A 7277-nucleotide genomic window follows, 5' to 3' on the forward strand; every position below is an offset into this window, starting at 1 on the left:
TGTTTTCCCACAGCTCAGACAATACCCTGTGAGTGCCCAGCAGGAATTAGCAATTACAAAACAGAGAGGGATATAGAGAGAAAGGAGTTCTGGTAGAGATACAATCACCTGCTAACACTCCTCTGTATCCAGTCAAGAAGAGAACTCTTGATAAGGGTTCTATGCCCAAATATCGTATGGTACATGATCTAAGAGAAATAAACAAAGTTCTAGATCCAATCACCCCAGTTGTACCCAATCCTCATACGTTACTATCACAGATACCAGCCAGTTCTCAAGTGTTTACTGTAATAGATCTTTCAAATGCATTTTTCTCGGTTCCTTTACACCAAGATAGTTGGCATTTGTTTGCATTTACATTTAAGGGCAAACAGTTGGCGTGGACACGCCTTCCACAGGGAATGATACACTCCCCTACTCTTTATTCAAATGCCCTACAAACAGTTCTTCAGAGGTTTGAACCCGAACCACAGGTAGTAATTTTGCAGTATGTGGATGACCTACTACTTTGCTGCCCAGATCTAGAAACTGCAGAAAGGTCCACTGTGAGTTTACTATGTTTTCTAGAAAAAGAAGGGTGTAAAGTGAATAGACAAAAGCTACAAGTTTGTCAGATCAAAGTGGTCTTTCTAGGTCATTGCATTTCTCAAGGTAAAAAGCATCTTACACCTCAAAGAACTGAAGCAATAAGACAGATGAATGAGCCTAGAAATCATAAACAGCTACGAGCATTTTTAGGAATAGTGTCTCATTGTAGACAATGGATTATACATGCCAGTCAACTAATGCAACCACTGTATGACTGTGTAAAAAGTGAACCTTATTTGTTGACAAAAGAAGGTCAGATTTCGTTCCAACAATTAAAAGATGCCCTTGTTTCAGCTCCAGCGTTAGGGCTACCAGACTACACAAAACCATTTCAGCTTATGGCTGCAGAAGTTGATTCCCATGCTACAGGAGTTCTTACCCAGAAGCATGCAGGGAAACAAAGACCAATTGCATATCTTTCAGCAAGGTTAGATCCCGTAGCTAGAGCAGCGCCAACCTGTGTACGTGTAGTTGTTGCTGTCTCACTATTGTTGGACAAAGCATCAGAAATTGTCCTAGAGCATCCACTCACAGTTCAAACTACACATGATGTTTATGGGATATTAAACCAGGTCCAACCAAAACACATTTCCATGGCCAGACATTTGCGGCTACAGTGTTCTTTGCTGCTCCCCTCTACTATCACATTTGCAAGGCTTCAGACTCTCAATTTAGCTACACTGCTACCTCTCGAGTCTGAAGGGGGGAATAAGGACACTGATCCACACGCAAATTTTTTCCCTACAGACACACATGATTGTACAGAGCTCATTTTACAAGAAACAGCAGGCTTACCCAATGTATCCGAAACACCACTTCAAAACCCAGATTTAGAGCTGTTTATAGACGGTAGTAGGTTTGCAGATGACACAGGTAATTTCCATACAGGGTATGCAGTTGTGTCAGAATCTGAAACTCTCAAAGCAGAACCACTTCCACCAAAACAGTCTGCACAAGAAGCAGAACTAACAGCATTGATTGAAGCGCTAAAAATAGCTGAGAATCAGACAGCTAATATATACACTGATTCTAGGTATGCACATGGTATTGTGTTTGATTTTGGAGTAATCTGGAGAGCTAGAGGTTATATGACAGCGTCAGGACAACCTGTAAAACATGCTTCTCTGATCAAACAGATCTTAGAGGCTGCACAAGAAACAAAAGAAGTAGCAGTAATTAAGGTAGCTGCACATGTGAGACTCGACACTAGGGAATCTAGGGGAAATGATAGGGCTGATAAAGCAGCCAAGGCAGCAGCGGTCAAACCCTTACAGCAGGTTCATACTGTAAACCCCACAGAAAATACTGAAGATAGACTGAGACAAGCACAGGAAGATGCAGGAGAAGAGGAGAGGGACAGGTGGAAAAAGGAAGGGGCAGAAGAACAAACAGGAATTTGGAAGAAAGATGGACTAATATGTCTACCTAGAGCCTGGTACCCGATTGTAGTTGGTGGACTACACCACCCTACGCATGTGTCTGCAAATGCAATGACACTACTGGCAAAGCAAGTCTGGTTGGCTCCAGGTTTTGGCAACTACGCAAGAGACTATTGTGCTGCATGCGTTATATGCCTGGCACATAATCCCGGACAGACGACAAAGACCCCTATGAAGCACCACGTCCGACCTCTCTATCCGTTTCAGCGATTACAAATAGACTTTATCCAGCTGCCAAAAAGTAATGGGTATGAGTATGTGTTGGTGTGTGTGGACATGTTCTCAGGGTGGCCAGAGGCCTATCCAGTTCGGAAGGCTTCAGCTAAAAACACTGCTGTAAAGCTAGTTGCCGAACTGATACCCCGTTACGGTCTCCCTGAAGTGATCGAGTCAGATAGGGGTACTCATTTCACTGGAGAAATATTTCAAAATGTACTGAAAATGTTGGGTGTTGAAAGTCAGTTACACACTCCATACCATCCTCAAAGTTCCGGTAAGGTGGAACGCATGAATGGAACTTTAAAATTAAAAATACAGAAAGCCATGGCTGAAACAGGAAAGCCTTGGACAGAATGCCTTCCACTGGCCCTTTACTCAATACGCAATACCCCAAGGGGTAAGACTAAACTGTCTCCATATGAAATTTTGTTTGGCAGGACTGCCAATTTAGGATGTTATTTTCCACAACAACTTGTGTTAAATATTGAGTCATTGACTTCTTATGTGCAAAACCTCCAGAAACAATTAACTAAGGTGCATGCACAAGTTTTTGCTTCTCTTCCAGATCCTGACAACACTGAAGGAAGTCACAAGTTGGAACCAGGTGATCAAGTCTATGTAAAAAGACACACCAGAAAGGCTCTTGAACCAAGATTTGACGGACCCTTCCAAGTCCTGTTGACAACACCTACATCAGTCAAGCTAGAAGGAAAGGCATCATGGATACATGCAAGCCACTGCAAAAAAGCAGTACAAAACTCATGATATTGATGTTAATAATGTTAACACAGATGTGGGATAAATTAGTTAGAGCCACGGATTATCTAGATGATCAGATTTGGGATATATTGGATATACTAAACACTAGTATAGCTGTACAGAATCAGCTTATAATAGTCATCAACCAACATACTCTGGTATTGGATTACCTAACTGCCTCACAAGGAGGTATGTGTCAAATCATCGGACCCACCTGCTGTCATTGTATAGACCCGAATAGTACTATGAGTATGACATTTAAATTAGGGGACGTACAACGACTCAGAGATCAGTATGACAAAGATAATGACCAGAATAAGGATAACTGGTGGTCAGATACCTTTTCTTTTCTTAACCCAGCCAACTGGTTCAGAGGGATTGGTGGGTGGGTTGCTGGGATCATGCAGAGCATAATACATATAGTTATAATTATTGTAGTCATATACGTACTATTCCAGATTGTGCTCAAGGGTATCTCAGTATGCACAGATAAACTTTGTGTAATAGATGCAAGAGTATAAAGTTTTTTTTTTTTTTTCTTCCTTCTTATGTTATCCTCTAGTGATTCTAATTAATATTACTGTACTAATTTTTGTTTTTATATTTTAGTATACTGCTAAAGAAGAAAATAATTTGCGATAGAAGAATTAATACTAGATTTGATTCTCTTATTAATAATATAAGTGTGTGTATGTGTAATACCAAAAATAAAGGCTTTGTCTTTGGCCCTATGGTAATAAATAAAAGGAATATGTCAAAGGGGGGAATTGTAGAGATTAGACTGAAAGAATCCATTGTATCTTTCTCTTGAGACGTCTGGCTTATCAGCAAGAAACTTGAGCAAGTTGACATTTCCTTTTTATGCACGCATTCCTTCTGTTATTATAGCCTTTTACCTACATACTAGAGGTTGTAAATTTCACAGTATAGATAAGCTTTGTAAGAGAATGTGAAATAATGAGCGCTTGTGCGCATGTCTGCAAATGCATAACTCTTTTTCTTTATAAAGGAGGGGTAAAGCCCAGAGAGTCAGACGCGCTCCTGAGCTTCCCCTGTATATGATCACACAATACTTTGTTTGCGTGTCATTTACCTGGAAGCTTACCTCCAGTAAGCCAGGGACTGAGAAGGACTTAACACACGCAACGACCCCCTTGGTAGCACAGCCCTTCTTCTGACATCATTGTTTGGCTGGCTGCGCCTCTGCGGCCGCCCTGCCCCACACAACGCCCCTCGGTGTCTTATTTATTTTGACTGCGAGGGTGTGATTGACGGGCATGAGCAGTGCATATCTTCGCCAGGCTGTCACTCATCTCCTTCCGCCTTCTTCAGACTGTGCGGCTTCATGGCCGTGGCATGCGATAAGGGATCAGCTGACGCCGCACAGTCTGTAGCAGGTGTAAGGACACGAGCGAGAGGCGAACATATGTACTGCGCCAGGCCATGAATCCCAGCCCCACAGTGTGAAACACTGTAAAGACACTGCGGGGCTGGGATTCATGGGCATCGCGAACCGCACCAGCCGACATGAAATGATGTCAGAAGGCGGGCAGCGCATGGCCAAGGGATAACGCAACAACGCAGACTCCTGTACATCAAAATGCGATGCTCAGGAGGCCGCACAAAGGTGGTATTTTTGCCAGCTGTGCTGCGTCTCATTACGAAGGGAACTCCCGCCTCCAAGACAGATTGACTGTATAAGGGCCAAAATGTTGTACGTGTTTCATTCAGCTTGTGCAAGGAACAAAATTAAAAGAGCAACCTTTGACTTGTGCAGCACTACTGCTGCATAAGGCGTGGCTCTTCTAGTTTGTAACACCTGAGGGGGGGTTAAAGGTTACCTTTAAAATTGGTTCAATTAGGCTTCGGCCTACACTCTGCTCCCCCTGCAGAGCCAGGGCTCCAACACCGCCAGTTGGTGCCCCGAAGTGCTGGCTGCACAGAGAAAAACACCTCGCCAATGTGTCAGTGGGGTTCAGCACCGCCAGCTGTTCCCCTGCTGTGTAGCCGGCAACGTGTCCTGCAACAGCCACGCAGACACAAAGCTGCCGCCAGTGCAGGCTTCGGCCTACACTCTGCTCCCTCTCCTCCTGCTGACCCTGGGCTCTAACACCGCCAGTTGGTGCCCGGTACTGCTAGCTGCACAGAGAAAAACACCAGCCAATGTGTCAGTGGGGTTCAGCACCGCCAGCTGTTCCCCTGCTGTGTAGCCGGCATCGTGTCCTGCAAAAGCCACGCAGACACAAGAACTGAAATTGAAGGGATCCTGTCGCCCCACCCCCAGGTGTTTGTATGTTTTACTGCCACCTTGTACAGCAGTAATGCTGCATGTGTGTGCAGCGCCCCAGAGTCCTGGTCATTGCAGTACTGTGGCTCCGCCTCTATGGGGAGCTATGGTGCGTCCGATGGCACTGAAGGAGTTCATCTGATCAGGTATCACAGACACCAATACATTTCACAGCCGGGCCTCCGGGGGGAGCTAAGGGTGCTATTCATTAGGCCACTCCCCACCATAGTGGGTAAACTGGGGGTCAGGCAGGAAGTTAGATCAGAAAGCTGACTGGGTTGGAACCAGGCAACACCTTGTGGCAGAGGGTGTTGTAGGGGAAGATACAGTAGGGTCTCTGTCAGGGGTGGGATCCTGACAGAGGCTTGGCAACGAGAACGAACGTAACGGGACCGTGCCTGCTCCGGGTAGCGGCGGTACCCAAGAAAGGATTAGAAGAGAGATAGATTGTGCTGAGTGAGAAACGGGATCACGCAAAAGGAGAAATACCAGTAGGAGTCGTGCTGTAAGACCGAAGCAACATCCTACTGAGGCGCACTACCGGTGGCCGGAACGCCGAGGGAGTAGAATAACATTCAGCTTCAAGCAATACTCCAAACAGCGGCAGGGCAGTCAGTCTCAGGCGGGCTGTCTAACTCAAATCACCTATGAAGTCTTGGGAGGCAATTGCGGGAGAGGGGCGTCTCTAGGGTCCCGGAAGAACTCCAGGCCTACCCGTCAAACGGGTGCCGTTCCTACCCGAACCTCAGGGAGGGACGGAAGATTAGCAGAACATCATCTAATCGAGTTGTGAGGGAACATCAGAAACAGACACAACAGTTGTGGGGTACTTTCCGTAAGCACAGCAGGGAAGGACTACAACACATAGCGCTAGGGGGAAGGCACAGATTTCCTCCTGTGAAGAGAACTCTGGAAGTGCCATTGGACCGGCCGGACTTGCGCAGCCTGGTGAACCCTATTCTGGACTGAGGACTCAGAGATCTTCAGTAAAGAGGTAAAGAGACTGCAACCTGGTGTCCTCATTATTTACCGCGACCTGCACCCCACAACTGCACCGTTACAACACCTCTTATTGCACCGGACGTCCCCCACTGACAGACAGGGCCACGGACCGGGTCTAGCCACCGTGACAACCCCAGAGCAGAGACTCAGAGGCCCGGCTCCGGGTACCCCTCGGCCCTGCGGCGGTGTGGGGGCGCTCCATGTGCAAGGTGGCTCATAAACTAGATTTTGGAACTGTTAGAGGGGAGTTTGGGGGGCCGAGCGCGTGTGGCCCAGCTTCGGTCCCTATTCTTTAATCGTCCTCAGAGAGAATGTGAGTCCCTGATGCAGTACTCTAATATCTTGCAAGAGACGCTGAATGAGATGCAGCGACTAGACCAGGGGGCCATGGGAGCGTTCCGGGAGGTAGACCGCTTGCTCCGGGATCAATTCATCACCGGTTTAGCTAATAGACTTCTCCGGGACAAACTGCTGGAAATGGCCCGGGCTGCACCAGAATGATCCTTCTGGCAGATTTACCGAGCTGCAGTGGAAAGGGAAGAGAAATCTACCCATGTGCCCGAGGGGTCAGTGAACAGTGCCCAGCTGGAAGAAGGTGGGTCATCAGGGTCAGGGGGAGAGGGGCTGGTGAGCGTGGTACAAGCTTTGCGTGCTGAGGTGAAGGAGTTGAAGCTGAAATTGTCTCAACTGACAGTTGAGCCCGCCGCTACCCCCTCACGGGGGCCTCCTGCCCCACCCCCTGGAACGGTGACCCCACAGACGGCCAGGTCATCCTATCAGAATGAGCCAAGCCCTCGTCCACGAGGAGCAATCACCTGCTGGAAGTGTGGGCGCCAGGGACACATCTCTCGTTACTGCCGGACGCTTGCAGCCCCAGAAACCCCGTCGCCGGCTTTAAACTTCCGGCCGCTGCCATGAGAGGGCAAGCAGCAGCGGCCCCACCCACACAAAGCCCTCGACGGGATGAGCAAGATTTGTTTGCA

This window comes from Ranitomeya variabilis, chromosome 3 (genome assembly GCF_051348905.1).
Source record: "Ranitomeya variabilis isolate aRanVar5 chromosome 3, aRanVar5.hap1, whole genome shotgun sequence".
In the NCBI taxonomy this organism is placed as follows: domain Eukaryota; kingdom Metazoa; phylum Chordata; class Amphibia; order Anura; family Dendrobatidae; genus Ranitomeya; species Ranitomeya variabilis.